The sequence below is a fragment of the Mus caroli genome, chromosome 19, assembly GCF_900094665.2.
Source record: "Mus caroli chromosome 19, CAROLI_EIJ_v1.1, whole genome shotgun sequence".
NCBI classification, from domain to species: Eukaryota; Metazoa; Chordata; class Mammalia; order Rodentia; family Muridae; genus Mus; species Mus caroli.
In genome coordinates, this window is record NC_034588.1 from 22,385,001 (window position 1) to 22,402,035 (window position 17,035).

Here is a 17,035-nt window from a genome sequence, read left to right on the forward strand (position 1 = left end):
GCTGGCCAAGTCTCAGGGAATAAGCCAATAGCAGCACCTCCCCATGGTCCCTCTGCATCAGCTCCTGTCTCCAGGTTCCTGCCGTTTGAGTTGTTGTTCTGACTTCCTTGGTGGACAGTGCCATGGAAGTATAAGCCAAAGAAACCCTTTTCCCCCTAAGCTGCGTTTGGTCATGGTGTTTCATCAGAGCAATAGAAACCCTAACTAAGAGATCAATTATTGTTTATCAAGTTCTTTTTAATTGGTGTTTAAAAAATGGTTCCAATCTTCAGGTCAGATTTGCAGGCAGCCACTAAGACTAAGAAGTCCCATACCAGGGATTTACAAAAATTTTTTTTTTTTTTTTTTTTTTTACTTTCCATAAAACTGGCAGACAGTTCCATTTCCTGGTTTTGCCAGGAGCCTCGGTCTGCCAGTTAAGTTTATAACCTCGATTCTCATTTTCTCCCCCACCGGTTAGACATTAATTGCACGCCTGTGCAAAGACGGACCTTGTTTTCTTTGAACCCACTATTGTTCTCACTGGGGTCTTCTAAAGGTCAGCCAAGCTAATAGCTCCGTTCTTGTCCCGGTGCTCCCCAAAGCAGCTGTGCAGAAGATAGAAATTTTAAATGCAAAAAGGTAGAAGTTATTTCCTGTTTGTTTTGTCATTGGTTAGCTGAACGCTCCCCGACAGTAAGACCTGTATACCTGCCTACTCCTTCAGACCGCTGTAGGGGGTGAATCCTCCTTTGGTCCATACCTTGGTTTCAAGAGTAGAGTGGTTTTATCACTTGTCTTAGACAGTGGCTTAAAACAATGACTTTTTCTATTACATGACAGCAAGAGCTCTGATGCAGGGGACTTTCTTTAATTTGGGTCCAGACTGAACAGGTCACCCTACCTACCCACTCTGAGATATATTCTAATGGTGGAGAGGGAAATGACTCTTCATGCCTGTTTGTGGATCCATTCCGTTCTTCAGTGGGTGGAAGCCAGCCACAAGGACAAGCTGGCCAGCAGGAGGAGGTGGGATATAATTAAATTAATTCTTCCATCTGGGAATATTGTACATCACATAAACATGGGAGGGGTATCATCTTCCAGAAGGGGAGCAAATAATTGCAAACAGTGTAATCTCCCATAATAGAAAACTATATTTAATTCAGAAAGGTTTAATGACCTCTCTGGCAGTGCCGAAGCCGTTTTTTAGAATTGATTAAAGTACATTCCCAAGTTTCATTTTGAAAAGGTTAGGCCTCAGAAATCTGCCTAGATTTGGAAAACAAGGTCCACTCTTTGGGCAGAGCTGATTAATCTTTCATGAGCAGGAGAGCTGTACCCACAGCTTGGTAACTTTCCATTCATTGTTATGAAGAGTCCAGAAAGAAATCTTATTTCTTAGGGCTAGAATGGCAGTGGTGTTTTGACTTAGCCTGTACAAGTCCCTGCGTTCACTCATCACCCCACCCCCCAAAGAAAAACCAACCAACCATAATTATATTTGTTATTCTCTTGGCTTTCATGTCTGGCTTTCTCACATGCTCCATCTTATGAGTCAAGCAATCTTGTTTAATTACCTATATTGATATGTATATGCCACCAGCTAACTAGAGATGGCTAGCGCTACCCAGAGAATAGAAATGGAGGGTGGGCATCAGTAGGCAGAGGGCTTGCTCTTTCAGACTGATAACCTAAATTTGATCCCCAGCACCTGCTTGAAAGCCATATATGGCAGTGGGTGGCTGTAATCCGAGCACTGGGGGCATGCAGATGGGTCTCTGGGGCCTGCTAGCTATTTTTTGTTTTGTTTTGTTGTTTTGTTTTGATTTTGTTTTTCGAGACAGGGTTTCTCTGTGTAGCCCTGGCTGTCCTGGAACTCACTCTGTAGACCAGGCTGGCCTTGAACTCAGATATCCTCCTGCTTCTGCCTCCCAAATGCTAGGATTAAAGGCGTGCGCCACCACGCCCGGCTACCTGCTAGCTATTGAGTCTAGCCAAGTGTGTGCGTTCTACATTCAGTAAGGGACTGTCTCCCTCCCCACAAAACCAGAAAGCAATGACAAAGGAGTGAAGAACGATTGAAGAATGTACTCAACATTGACCTCTGGTCTCCACATACGTGCACAGCATCATAGGCAAATGCTTACATACACATGAACACACACATACATACATACATACACACACACAGAAGATGGTACCTTATGAGAAAAATAGCATTTTTTTTAGGACCTAATAAATTTGCCTCGGCAGTTTTCTTTAAAAAAAAAAAAGATTACTAAAGAACCTCTATCCCTTGTGGTTGCTTGACCCAAGCCATGGTCAGCTCCACCACATTTTTGACAGCCGGTCCTTGGGCTGTGTCTCTTTCTGTGCTGTTTGCAGACAAGTTCTGAAAAAAACAAAAAACAAAAACAAAAAAACAAAAAACCTTTCGGAGCATCAGAGAGAGAGGGGGTTTGATTTTTCAGGGTCCTGCTTTTACAGAATTACTCTAGGACCCATGTCCCAGGGCGGTGACTGCACATGGCGCAATGAGACTGTGGCAGGTCCCTGTGCAGGGAGACATCTGTGAATGGGAACGCCATCCTAAAGCACCCAGCTGTTGGTAACTTGTCTCCAGCAAGGGCAGGATAAGAATAAAGGCTCCTCAGGTGCTCGTCTTGCTGCTGAGTAGTTGCTGGACGAGCATGTAGCTTAGGAAAGGGAGACATGGCATGAACGTCACAGAAGCGTGGCAAGACCAGAGAGCAGTCACTCCTGCTGCTGACGCCACCGCCGACTCTCATACTTTAGCCTTGTGTGCATGAGGCCATTCCTCCCTCAGCTCTAGAGGGTGCTCCTCCATCCCATCTACTGCCAGCACCCTGTAACCTTTGTGCCCTTTAGGGTCTGTATTTTCCTAACTCCAAGTCTGGCTGGACCCCAGAGTTAAGTTTATGAGTATGAAGAAAAAACTAAGAAAAAGATGAATTTGCCCAAACAGTCTTTCCTAGGGGAGGAGTCAAACCCTGCTTGGGGGACCTGCATGGAATTGTTGCACTCTGGAGACAGAGATGAGGATGGGAGTGGAGTATTGCAAATTCATGTCCAGCCTGTTAGACATAGCGAGTTCTGAGTAGCCAAGGCTGTACTGTGGGACCCTAATGTCAAAAAACTAAAAACAAATGAGCAAGAAGTTTGATGGCCTTTATATGAAATCATTTTTGCCATTCATTAAATCTTCATTTAGGCTCCTCTTAGTGGGAACATGCCCAGGGCACTCTGGGGTACCTGTCCCAGTACTTAGCCTCAGAGCAAACCTTTAGATGAATAAACTAGGGGGTTCCCAGTGTGCTCTAAGATCTGCTCTCAGGCCAGGGACTAGAAATAGACTGAGCTGGAAGAAGGCACACAGCCAAATGGGCAGTTCTCCACATCTGGGAGAATGTTGACATACAAACACATACAGTGGGAGGCTTAGAACTTGAGTGAGCCTATTGGTTATTGCCAGCTGTGGGTGGGTGGGTAGTGACTGAGAACTCTTGTGGGGGGCGAGTTGGCCATTCCTGCCATTCTGTCACCCAGACCTTTGTCTAAGCAGAGACCATCTGCTTAGGGAGGAGCCTAGGGTCAACTCTTTTTTTTTTTTTTTTTTTTTTTTTTTTTTTTTTGGAAGGGGGTTCTCTGTATAGCCCTGGCTGTCCTGGAACTCACTTTGTAGACCGGGCTGGCCTCGAACTCAGAAATCCGCCTGCCTCTGCCTCCCAAGTGTTGGGATTAAAGGCGTGCGCCACCACCGCCCGGCTGGGTCAACTCTTTAGTTTCCTGAGAATCTAGAGTTGTGACTTCCAAAGTGGTTGGGCCTGTCACTGGTGCCCAGGATGCTAAACTCTGGGTGCTTCCTGAACAGCTGACCTGGCCAAACTCAATGAAAGCTTGTTTTCTGTGAACTAGCAATCATCTCTGGAATTCTGAAGGACCCTGCACATCAGCTCTCAGCGTGTTGAGTAGTATGCTTGCCTTCTGTCTTAGGGTTTCTATTCCTGCACAAACATCATGACCAAGAAGCAAGATGGGGAGGAAAGGGTTTTATTCGGCTTACACTTCCACATTGCTGTTCAATCACCAAGGAAGTCAGGACTGGCACTCAAGCAGGTCAGAAAGCAGGAAGGAGCTGATGCAGAAGCCATGGATGGATGTTCTTTACTGGCTTGCTTCCCCTGGCTTGCTCAGCCTACTCTCTTATAGAACCCAAGACTCCCAGCCCAGAGATGGTCCCACCCACAAGGGGCCTTTCCCCCTTGATCACTAATTGAGAAAATGCCTTACAGTTGGATCTCGTGGAGGCATTTCCTCAACTGAAGCTCCTTTCTCTGTGATAACTCCAGCTGTGTCAAGTTGACACAACACCAGCCAGTACACCTTCTCTCTACTTCTTGACTTAGCACTGTGAGGCCTCAGCTTATGTTACAGTTAGTTAGATAAAGTCACAGAAAGCCTTCACTTGTTGCTGTCCCACTGCTATCTCCCAGAAGCCCCCCTTTTGCAGAGAGATGGAGAAAGTGCTGCTGGGAAATGCTGGAACCTTCTTTGGGAAAAATACTTATTTATTGAATGATATAAAACACATATAATAAGAACTATTTCAATGCATTCCCATTGTTCTGAATTTTGTGTATTTTCTGCTTTAATTAAGATGGATGAAGTTTCAGGGCTGGAGAAATTGCTCAACCGTTAAGAGCACTCATTGCTCTTACAGAGGACCTGGGTTTGATTCCCAGTACCCACATGGTGGCTCACAACCATCCATGAACTTCTGTGCCAGGAGGTCTGATGCACTATTCTGACCTCTGAAGGCACCGAACACACACATAATGTACACATACGTTCAGGCAGGCAAAACACTCACACATAGAATTAATAAATTGAATACATAAAATAAGAAAGACCAATGAAGTTTCATCCAGTTTTGAAACTTGTCGCAGGTGTTCTGGAACAAAGTCATGCACAAGGACACATGGTGTGTGCTGAGTCTCTTGTTAAGACTTTGTTTTTTAAGCAAACAACTTGTTTGCATAAACCTCTGTTCCCAGGCCTCTGGGTTTTCATCAGGCACAGAGAATCCCAGGACTCCATTCCTAGAAGCAGAGCAAACCCTTACCCAAATGAGGAAGCAACTCCTGATGTGCATCAGGCCAGGGACTCGGGGTGGGCGTGACCTAACTGAAGGCAAACACCAGAATGGACAGTTACAGGCTGGATCTAGAAGGGAATTTTGAGTTGCTGTGTTCTGATAAGTTATTGTCTAACCCAGCTCCTTTTCCAAACTCTGATGTTTATCCCTGGGCTAGCAAGGTGTGCCTGCTCACACACTCCCGACCTGCCTCTGGCTGCTGTGGCTGACTCTTCGCTTCCCTTCTGTATGCTGAGAGCGTTTGGGAGCCAAACCTGAGTTGGCCCAAAGCTAAACACCAGCACTAATAAATATAACTCTCCCCCAACCCCCTTTCCTTCTCTGATCTTACTTGTCATTCTGCCTTTGTATCTACTGATGAGTGAGTGAGTCCAGGTCCTCCAGCTCATGGGCCACACCCCTTTGCGCTCTTTCCTCTTCCACAGCTCAACTTTGGGCGCCTAACCTGCCTTCTCTGCAGACCGCAGACCCCTCTGATGGCCTTGGCTTGGCTCTAGGCTTGAAGTACTATTGGCTTGCCAGTCATTCTTGCTGATATTCCTCTGGCTCTCCCATAGCTCTATTCCTCTGTCCAGTTATCGCTTTCCACTTGCATTTGGGTGCCAGGTGACTGCCTCAGACTGGCTCTTCCTACTCTAAGCTCTGAGGTCACCTTTACTTCCCTCTTCTGCACTGCACATTTAATTATTTACCAGTCCTGGTTGTCCTTCTCAGAATACACAAAGTCACCTCTCCTCTCTGTGCACAGGCCTCATCTTCATGTTCCTGTGTTACCGCAGTCCATTGTGGTCCATGCCTGGCAGCGGCCTTTTATAAGCAAGTTAGATAGTGAGCCATGCAGGCTGGCACATGCCTGTAATTCCAGCACTGTGAATGAGAATGAGGAGGCCAGAGTAGGACCTCACTTTCAAGGCCACCTTGGGTTACATAGTCAGTCACGGGGTGTGAGGTGAAAGAAAAAGAAAAGGCCAGGGAATGTTGCTTGACCTTGTTAGGGTTTCTATTGCTGCAGTGAAACACCATGACCAAAAAGCAAGTTGGGAGCGAAAGGGTTTGTTTGGCTTCCACTTCCATTTCCACATTGCTGTTCTCATTGAAGGAAGTCAGGGCAGGAGTTGATGCAGAGGCCACGGAGGGGTCCTGCTTTGGCCTGCTCCTCATGGCCTGTTCTTATAGAACTTATAGAACTGCTTATAGAACTAAAGAGCACCAGCCCAGGGGATGGCCCCACCCACAGTGGGCTGTGCCCTCTCCATCAGTCACTAATTAAGAAAATGCCCTCTGGCTGGATCTTATGGAGGCATTTTCTCAATTGAATCTCCCTCCTCTCAGATGACTTAAGTTTGTGTCAAATTGGCATAAACTAGCCAGCACAGTACTTCTCAAACTGTTTTTGCTTTCTGTTTCCCAAGTGACCACACCTTTAATCCCAGATGACCTTGAACTCGGAGATTCCCTGTCTTAATCTTCTGGAATCCATAGCCACCACGCCTCAAGATCTCCATACCAAGATCCAGATCAGAAACTTCTATCTCCCGGCCTCCAGATTAGGGTCACTGGTGAGCCTTCCAATTCTGGATTGTAGTTCATTCCAAATATAGTCAAGTTGACAACCAGGAATAGCCACTATAGAGTGTATGTATTTTATTTTATTTTTTTGTTGTTCTCTGTCTACTCTGGTAGAACGTGGGCCTCTGCACTACAACGATCGTCAACTATTGTTGGCTAATGTACATGAAGCTGCAAGAGCAGAGTGCAGACTCCCAGGAGGCACTGCCGAAGGTTTCTGTGGAATGAGCCACTTGTGGGTGGGGAGTCATTGTGCTCATCAGAATCCTCATTGGTAAGAAAGTGCTTCCCTGGAGATTACGGATGTGCACACACACACACCACATACACACACAAACCACACAGGCACAAAGACCCACACACAAATAGACACATACATACACAGACATACATACACAGACACACACACAAAGACAGACATACAAACACACAGAGACAAACACATAGACATACACAGACCCACAGATACACACACACAGACACACAGACATACACACAAACCACACAGATATACATAGGCACACAGACAGACCTACACAGACACATACACAAACCACACACAGACACAGACACACACAGACACACAGACACACACACAGACACACACAGACACACACACACACACACACGTTATTATGAACATTGCATGGTCCATGATATTTCCCTTTCGGCTTCAGCTATTGAGATGTCTGGGACTCTTGACAGTGATTCTTCAGTGAGTTAGTAAAAGGAGATGGCTCTGCCCTCCTCTCTCTTCCAGCCCTTGCTTGGTTAAAAGTGGTCTTATCATTTCCCTTGCTTACTTGTTGATGATAACTCAATCTTAACAAAATATATTTATCTTTATTTTATATGTGTGGATGTTTTGCCTGCATGTATGTGTGTGTACCATGTATCTATGTCTGGTGCCCTCAGAGGCCAGAAGAGAGCATCAGGTCCTGGAACTGGAGTTAGGGATGGTTTTCTGCTGCTGTGTGGATGCTGGGAAACGATTCCTGGTTTTCAGTGTGAGCACCCAGTGCTCTTAAGTGCTCTGCCATTTGTTGTTAGAATCATCAGATAACTTTAGGAAAGGTACGGTGTATAACTTTCTACATGGGGCATGCCTTCAATCCTAGCACTTGGGAGGGAAAGGCAGTGAGTTCGAGACCAGCCTGGTCTACAAAGCGAGTTCCAGGATAGCCAGAACTGTTACATAGAGAAACTCTATCTAATCACCAAGAGGAGAAATGGGTGTATCAGACAGCTGGGCATGCCCCAGCTTAGCTAGCCTATTTTCATCTTTCTCCCAAGTCCTGGGCCCTCATGGGGTTGGTCAGTGCTCTGCAACAGTACTAGCTAGGAACAGGCTGGTTCCCTGTGTGCATCCTCGGCTTGCTCAGATAGGTACTAACATTCTTTTTTTTTTTTAAGATTTATTTATTTATTATATGTAAGTACACTGTAGCTGTCTTCAGACACTCCAGAAGAGGGTATCAGATTTACGGATGGCTGTGAGCCACCATGTGGTTGCTGGGATTTGAACTCGGGACCTTCGGAAGAGCAGTCGGCCCTCTTAAGCACTGAGCCATCTCGCCAGCCCCTAGCACTAACATTCTTACCTAAGAGCTTTTCCTACAGGCTTCACATGTGGGCAGTGTGGGAGGAACCCAGAGTTGGAGAGTAAACGAACATCTTCCCAGAACTTGTTTTTTCTCCTTGAAGTCTTTGGAGGGGTTCCCTGTGAATTTGGCAATCCTTGCAAGTTCTGATGCATGGATGGGCACAAAACCTGGTAGTGATTCACGTGCCTGAGATGGCCACCTTAGGGCTACTGACTCTAGTGCGCTGTACGGTCTACTTAAGTAGGTGCTGCTGTTGGCATTGTGACTGACCGGGAACCACAGGGATTGAGGGTAGTGTCCTTGCAGTCCTGGTGACTGCATTTCTTTTAGAACTGGAACTGGGGATTTCAAGTCAGCTCTTAAGCAAAGTATACACCTAGTATTTTACCCACAGGATTAGTTCTCTCTCTCTCTCTCTCTCTCTCTCTCTCTCTCGCTCTCTCTCTCTCGCTCTCTCTCTCTCTCTCATGTTCACTTATAGCCATTGGGCTCATACAGATTATTTGTTTTCTGTTTAAGATGCTTATAATTAAGTTCGCATCCAAACCAATGCCTATTCCTAATTCTACCTCTCAAGAAGGAGGTCTGGATAAAATGAATTATTGAGGATTCTGGTTTATTTTGTGATCTTAGTCATTTCAAAATGATAAAAAAAAATTATGGTGTTCATGAGAAATGCTGAACCTTCCAGGAGTGTGGCTCTCCTGGCACTGTCTCCAAATACTTCTCGCAGTGAACGAAACTCCAAGGTGATGGCTATGTCCTGACCCACCAGTAGGAGTTGGTAGGCGGCACCAGCAGCAGTGACCCAGAAACCATCAGCTATTCTTAGCCGCTACTTGAAAGGCAGCTGTTATTATTGGGGCAGTACAGGTATAGCCATTTGTTGGTTCTCATTTGTTGTAAAAATTCCTCCCCCACTCCCGATCCCCCTGGACTATCAGATCATGAGAGGCTTTAGCAATGGGTTATTCATGAATACTTACATAATGTCTTCATTTGTTTGTTTATTTATTTATTGAGGCATGATGTCACTATAACCCAGGCTGGCCATAGATTATTTATGTATGCTTGCATACTTTATTCATTCATTTATTGAGGCATGATGTCACTGTTTCCCAGTCTGACCATGGGTTATATGTGTGTTTGCATACTTCATTCATTCATTCATTTATTGAGGCATAATGTCACTGTAACCCAGGCTGGCCTCGAACTTGCTATGTAGCTGAGGGTGACCTAGAACTTCTGGTCTACCTGATTCAGCCTCCCAAGAGCTACGGGTATAGTCATGCACCACCATGCCCATGCACATTCATGCAGTGTTGAAGATGGAACTCAGGCCTTCATGTATCCTGCAAGCTCGCTACCCACTGTCCTACATCTCCAGCCCGTGTATATATGCTTGGAGAAGACAGTTCTACAAAGGCTTGACATGAAAACAGTAGCTGTCTGCTCTACTTTGTTAGCCCCAACCCCTTCTTCTTTGAGGAATTGCTTTCAAATCTCTTGTCTTTCTTCCCTTGTCACTAAACCACAGACAATGCTGTCACTTTGTTGGGTTAGGCTCATGAAGATGGTAGTATTTCTGTTTTCCATGTGTGTTCGTGTGGCATCTGAGTGTGCATATGTGTTTGTGTGGGTATGTGCTTGTGCATGTGTGTGTTTGTACGTGTGTGAATATGTGTGCTGTGAGCATGTATGTGTGGGTGCATGTTTGTGTGTGTGTGAATGTGTGTATGTCTGTGTGTTTGTATGTGTGCATGTCTGTATGTGTGTGCTTGTGTGTGTATATATCTGTATTTGTGTATGGCGGGGCAGAGATCAATACTGGGTGTCTTCCTTGAGTGTTGTCTATGTATTTACTTTTTAGTGTGAGTGTTTTCCATGCATTTATGTGGATCACCTGTGTGTGTGCCTGGTGACCTCAGAGGTCAGAAGATGGTGTCAGATATCCTGGATTGGGAGTCATGATTGGTTATGAGTCATCTTGTGGGTGCTGGGAATTGAACCCATGTCCTCTGCAAGAGCAATAGATGCTCTTACCCAATGAGCCGTCTCTCCAGCCCCGTTCTATTTTTTTGTGACAGGGTCTCTCACTGATTTGACAAGACTGTTCTGCAAGCTCCAGCGCTCCTCTTCTCTCTCCCTCTCCAGAGCTGGGGTTAGAGCTGCACCACCATGTTGGCTTTTTAACATGTGTGCTAGGGCTCTGAACTCGGATCTTTATGCTTGTGTGGCAGATTATTGACTGAGCTGGTTCTCCAGGTCCCAAGTGGTAGTTTCTCACGAAACTGTTTTGGGCTGTTTTTTTTGTTTTGTTTTGTTTTTTAAAAGATTTATTTATTTATTTATTTATTTATTTCATGTAAGTGAGTGCATTGTTACTGCCTTCAGACACACCAGAAGAGGGTATCAGTCCCCATTACAGATGGTTGTGAGCTACCATATGGTTGCTGGGAATTGAACTCAGGACCTCTGGAAGAGCAGTCAGTGCTCTTAACCACTGAGCCATCTCTTTCCCCTCTCCCCCGCCGCCATCTCCCTGTACCCCCGTTGCCCCTTTGAATACCTTTGGATGCTATTTATTCTGTGAATAGTTTATAACTTTATGGGGTGGTGGAACAGTAGCTCAGTAAGAGCATTAACTGTGCAAGTGTGAGGATCTGGGTTCAAATCCCAGAACCTACATAAAATGCCAGGTATGGCTGACTGTGCCCTCATCCCAGCCTTGGGGAATAAACAGGAGGATCCTGAGGGCTGGTAGGCCAGCCAGCCTGGCTGAATGGTGAGACCCTGTCTCAAGGTCAGAAAGGGGAACAATGTTAGCGGGAGACTCCCTGGCTCTGGAGCGCTCGTGTGTGTGTGTGTGTGTGTGTGTGTGTGTGTGTGTGTGCCCTCAGAACTATGAAGATGTGCATCCTGGGCCGGCCTTTAATAAAGAAAGTGGGATTTTTTTTTTCCATTCTCTTGGTGAACATTTTAAAACTTTTCATCCCAAGAATTGTGAATGGCCTCTTTTATTCACTTTTCTGGAAATATAGAAGCCTTTAAAATATGGAAACAAATTATTTTAGTTTCTGCAACATTTATTCTTTCACGGTCCCCCTTATATCTTATTCTTTTTATCAAATTCCTTTCTTTCTTTTTTCTGAGACAAGGTTCCTCTGTAGCCTTAGCTGTCCTGGGTCTCACTCTATAGATCAGGCTAGCCTCTAGCTCACAGAGATCTGCCGGCCTCTGCCTCCCTAGTGTTGGAATTAAAGGTGTGGGTCAGTAGTACCATCCTTCATCTATTTTCAAATATTAGTCTTTCAAGAGCAGTTCTCTGGATTTGTTACCATTTCCTAACCCCCTTCCTAATTTTTGTCTTGTTTTTTAAAATCCATTTTTTGTGTGTGTTTTTTGTGAATTGCTTCAGTTTTGCTTGACCACTTAGTTGACTTCAAAAATAATTTACAAATGGCTAATACAAGGCTCAAATATAAGAGTTGTATGTGCAATGAAGGCTCCAATAATCTATCCTCAGAGACCCTGCTCACTGACAGTTTTGGTCACATCTTCATATTCTATTTAATCTGCTTCCTATTAATCTTGGGTTATCCTATGATGCTGAAGGATTCCGCTTTGCAGGTGTATCATTCTGCTCACGTGATGATGTCACGTGGTGTTGCCAGGTGACAGGTTGCGTCAGTACTTGGAGAGGTCACTCCACTGTTCTCCACTCAGGCTGAGCTAGCCCTGGGCTGGGCTAGCCCCCACCAGCAAATGCAGAAGCCTCCACTTCTCTGGGTGTTTACAGGTTTTTAATATGAAAAATGATATCTCAAGTGGTTTTAGTTTGTATTTCTTTTTGGAAGCTGAGTATCTTTTCATGAGCCATCTTGAATTTGTGTCTGTCTTTGAACTGTTCAGTCTTTCATTCTTGGACTTGTTAGAGGTCTGATTGTATCACTTTGTATGCACAGGAAGCAAATCCCCATAACAATAATGCAGTTGTTCTCAGTTTATCCTTCATCTTTTAACTTGGGTTACATTGTACGTTCTCATGAAGATGAATTTACCAGCTGCTTACTTTTAGTTTTTTAGACTGAATGTCATAACAAAAACTATATATATATATATATATATATATTAATTACACACAATGCCATATATATATATATACATATATATATATTAATTGCACACACACACAATGCCATATATATATATATATATATATATATATATATATATATATGGCAGGATCTCAATATGCAGCCCCAGCTGCCCTGGAACTTGCTGTGTAGACCAGGCTAGCCTTAAACTCACAGGATTCTAACAGTCCTGCTTCCCTCATTTAGGGATTAAAGCTGTGAAGCACCGCATCTGGCCTGTTTTTTGTTTTGTTTTGTTTTCTATTAGCCAGGGGTTCCTCTAGTCTGTCTATAGTTTCGGGGGGTTTTGTTTGTTATTTTGTTTTGTGTTTTGGTGGCCAGGATGGAACCCAGGCTTTGTTCAAAGTAAATAAATGCTTGACTCCTCAGCCCCACCTCCTGCCCCAGGTTTTAGTTTTGATGATAAAATTGTTGCTCCATCTTGAGCTTGTTCAGGTGGGAAGGATCCTAATTTACTTTTTTGCTTTCCAAATAAGTATTGGGTTCGTCACTGTCGTAGTTAGAGTTTTTCTGCTGTGAACAGACACCATGACCAAAGCAACTCGTATAAGGACAACATTTAATTGGGGCTGGCTTACAGATTTAGAGGTTCAGTCCATTATCATCAATGTGGGAAGATGGTAGCATCCAGGCAGGCATGGCACGTGAGAGTTCTACATCTTCATCTGAAGGCTGCTAGCAGAATACTGACTTCTAGGCAGCTAGGATGAGGATCTTAAAGTCCATATCCACATTGACACACCTACTCCAACAAGGCCATACCTATTTCAACAGGGCCACACCCTTTAATAGTGCCACTCTCTGAGGCAAGCATATACAAACCATTACTTTCACCTGTTTTCAAGACAGGGTCTCTCTGTTCAAAGTCCTGGCTGTCCTGGAATTCACTCTGTAGACCAGGCTGGTCTTAAACTCACAGAAATCCCCCTGCCTCTACCTTCCAAGTGCTAGGATTAAGTGCTAGGTGCTACTATCTATCACTATTGCCCAGGTTTCCTGGCTATTTAATAATATTTCCCACCATGTCTGGTGGTGACATCTTTCTTCATAATATGCCAAGTGGTTTACACATGCCTGTCCCTTGGTCATCAGTTTTCTATATTGGTTTGCCTGGATGTTCCTGTTTTAATTATAGCAGTATTCCAAAATTGTTAAGGAAATTTTTTTTTCAAGACAGGGTTTCTCTGTGTAGCCCTGGCTGTCGTGGAACTCACTTTGTAGACCAGGCTGGCCTCAAACTCAGAAATCCGCCTGCCTCTGCCTCCCGAGTGCTGGGATTAAAGGAGTGCGCCACCACGCCCGGCAAGGATATTTTTTGTATTAGGGAAGATGGAGTTTATTTTTAGGTATTTGACTGTTGATGTTAACCATCAGTTTTATATTGGCATTTAAACCCAAATTATGCACCAATCAGAGCTTATGTAACTTGGAAGTTTGCTGACGTAGGCCAACAGAGGTCAGGGTTTTAACCCAAGGTTTGGATCTCTGTCTCTGCCTGCCTGCCTACCTGCCTGTCTGTCTGTCTGTCTCATGTCTCCCCTTTTTGCATGTATCTATATGGTATGCAAACATGTTTATAGATATATTTACTGTAAATAGGTATATGTGTGCTTATGTGTATGTAGGTCGGAGGCCAGAGGTTGGCATCTTGATCATTCTATGTATTGCGACAGGATCTCTCTCTCTCTCTCTCTTTCTCTCTCTCCCTTTCTTTTTTAATGTGGGGAAGCACAGTATTGCAGCACAGGTAAGACAGATTGTCTTAGTCAGGGTTTCTATTCCTGCACAAACATCATGACCAAGAAGCAGTTGGGGAGGAAAGGGTTTATTCAGTTTATACTTCCACATTGCTGTTCATCACCAAAGGAAGTCAGGACTGGAACTCAAAGCAGGTCAGGGAGCAGGAGCTGATGCAGAGGCCATGGAGGGATGTTCTTTACTGGCTTGCTCAGCCTGCTCTCTTATAGAACCAAGACTACCAGCCCAGAGATGGTCCCACCCACAAGGGGCCTGTCCCCCTTGATCACTAATTGAGAAAATGCCTTACAGTTGGATCTCATGGAGGCATTTCCCCAACTGAAGATCCTTTCTCTGTGATAACTCCAGCTGTGTCAAGTTGACACAAAACTAGCCAGTACACAGATGTACTCACACCTTTGGGATCAGGGTTGGTTTACCTATCAGAACATCCGGCTTTAGAGGAATGGGAAAAAACAAAGAAACAAAAAAACAAAACAAAAACCCAACCTTAATTGCAAAGCAAAAGCCTTAGATGCAGGGACGAGTTGGGGCAACTCACTCTTTTCAGAAGAACTCAGGTGACAAAATGCCAGGGTCAATGGTGACCAGGGGAGCAGCAGTCTCAGATTTAGCCTCCTTTATAGGAGATGAAAAAGAGGCTGCCGAGAGCCAAAGACAGACTCAATCTTAGTCATTTTGGTCTGTGGTGAGCAGGAGTAGTCTGTAAAAATGCAGGATCACTGCCGGAGGAGCCAGAGGGAGATCTCTGCTGCGTCTTCCCCTGACAGACACTAGGGAAAAGTGGGAGGTTGAGGTGCACACCTGAAGACCGGACAGCATATCAGATGTGCTGAGGAAGGTATTTTAAAGCTTTTCTCTGGATATTAATTAATTTTAAAGGCTCATTCCTCTGGACATTGTGATCCAGGTCTGTAATCCCAGCACTTGGGAGACTGAGGCAGGAGAGTCCCAGGCTTGAGGTCATTCTGGGGTACATGGTGACATTCCCTCTCAACAAAACAAAAGCGAAAGAATAAGCAAAACCCTAGTGGTTGAATATGAACACAAATGTGGAGCAATAAGAACTGGTCTGTGAAGGAGTTGATGGGTTATGCTAAGCTCAGCCAAGCTTGGCCTCTACTTAGACGTATGCTGTATGTTTGTGTCCCTCTGTCACCCCCCCCCCCATGTGTGTGTGTGTGTGTGTGTGTTTAGGGGCTCAATAGCATTCATCTCTCCCCTTTCTGCATGTATCTGTGTGGTATGCAAGCATGTGAATAGGTATATTTACTGTAAATAGGTATATGTGTGCTATGTGTATGCAGACCAGAGGCCAGAGGAGGAGTGAGCATCTATGTACTGAGATGGGATCTTTTATTTTCTATTTTAACTTCTTTCCTCCCTTCTGTCTGTCTGTCCCTCCTTCCTTCCCCTGGTACCGGGTATAGAACCCAGGACTTCACACGTTAGGCACTGTCCGCTGAGCTATACTCCTAGCTCTGTTTATAAGCATTTTTTTAAAATAAGCATTGTTTGTTTTTTGAGACAAGGCTTCTTTGTGTACTTGCTTCGTAGACCAGCCTGGCTTCAGACTCCCAGACATCTGCCATCTTTGCTTCCAGAGTGCTGGGATATGGAAGGCATATGTCACCACATATTGACCTGATTTTTAGCATTTTTAAGTGTAGTGCCACGATGTTTGGCTCAGCCATATTACTATATGGGCAGCATCCTCTTCATCTTCCTAAACAGAAGCTGTGCTCCACTAAACTCCTTACCCCAAACCTTGCCTGGCTGAAAGTTATACTGCTGCTTGCCAGTAATTGTTTTATTTAGATACAGAATTAATACTCAGGAGCTCTAACCTCTGTGTAAAGTCTTCACCAAGCTGTTTGGCTCAGGCTCCCAGTTCCACGGGAGCCAGCCAGATCTTTGGGGGGGGGGGAGGCTTGGAGCATCTTGCTAGGGGGTGAAGCTCACGTTGTGGAGCATGGCACTTTTGGACTTCTGGAGTGTGGATCAAAGGTTTTCTTAGACTAGCATCTCAGTCAACCTTGTCTTCCTTATTGTTTTTGGCCACAGAGCCAACGTGGCCCTTGAGTTATGATAAAGCATGTGTACACAGCTGCAGCAGGGGGCAGGAAGATGACTGTGGCTTGCAGAAGATAATCCACCATCTACCACCGTGGCAGGGACCACCGTGTCCTTGCTGGTCAGAACAGTTTTGGAGCTGGATTTGACCTCACGGCATGGTCCTCTCTGAAGAGGGAGGTCTTCCGAATATTTGCATTTCCTTGAAGTCAGCGCTGTGGAGAGACTGTGACTTTCTGCGGGTCAGGAGCAGGGTTGGTTGGTTGAGTGAAAGTTTCTTATGTAGGAACAAAGATTGGTAGGAGAAAAGAGGGGGTGGGGGTTGTGACGACCCTTTATTTTGCCAGTAAGATTTGTTGGACCCGGAGGGCAGTTTGAAGGAGTCATAGTTGAATTTCACATCTATTGAGAGTGTGTCATAGGAGTTAATCCCCTGGGCTAGGCACATGAGTTTGGCCCAGGCTTTAGAGCTGCCGGCTTGTGACTTTAGGTTAAGTTGTTTAAAGTTAAGTTTCCTCACCTGAAGAGTGGACGTAGAAATTCCCACTCTTTGTATGGTCATACAGATAAGACATGCATAGCACATTGAAGATCTTAGCCCTTCTGTATGAGGTTTCCTATGTGCCTGGGCAGGAACGAGGAAGTGAAAAATTATGTCTTTAGAATATAGTATACATCTATAACTGCATGTGTACATATGATTGATAAGTTAATAT

The 17,035-nt window shown here is 44.8% G+C and overlaps 1 protein-coding gene across 6 annotated transcripts in view; it reads left to right on the forward strand.

The window, feature by feature from the left end:
- Kank1 (KN motif and ankyrin repeat domains 1) overlaps positions 1 to 17,035 on the forward strand; it is a 195,238-nt gene that overhangs the window by 11,772 nt on the left and 166,431 nt on the right. Inside the window, exon 1 of one of the 6 annotated variants that reach the window (XM_029472385.1) lies at positions 6,860 to 7,001. The exons of 4 other annotated variants lie outside the window; for them this stretch is intronic. The gene's annotated coding sequence lies outside the window, so the exon portion shown is untranslated. Of the gene's footprint in view, positions 1 to 6,859; positions 7,002 to 16,545; positions 16,562 to 17,035 lie in introns of those variants that run through there. One more of the 6 variants, XM_029472387.1, reaches the window with a different exon arrangement.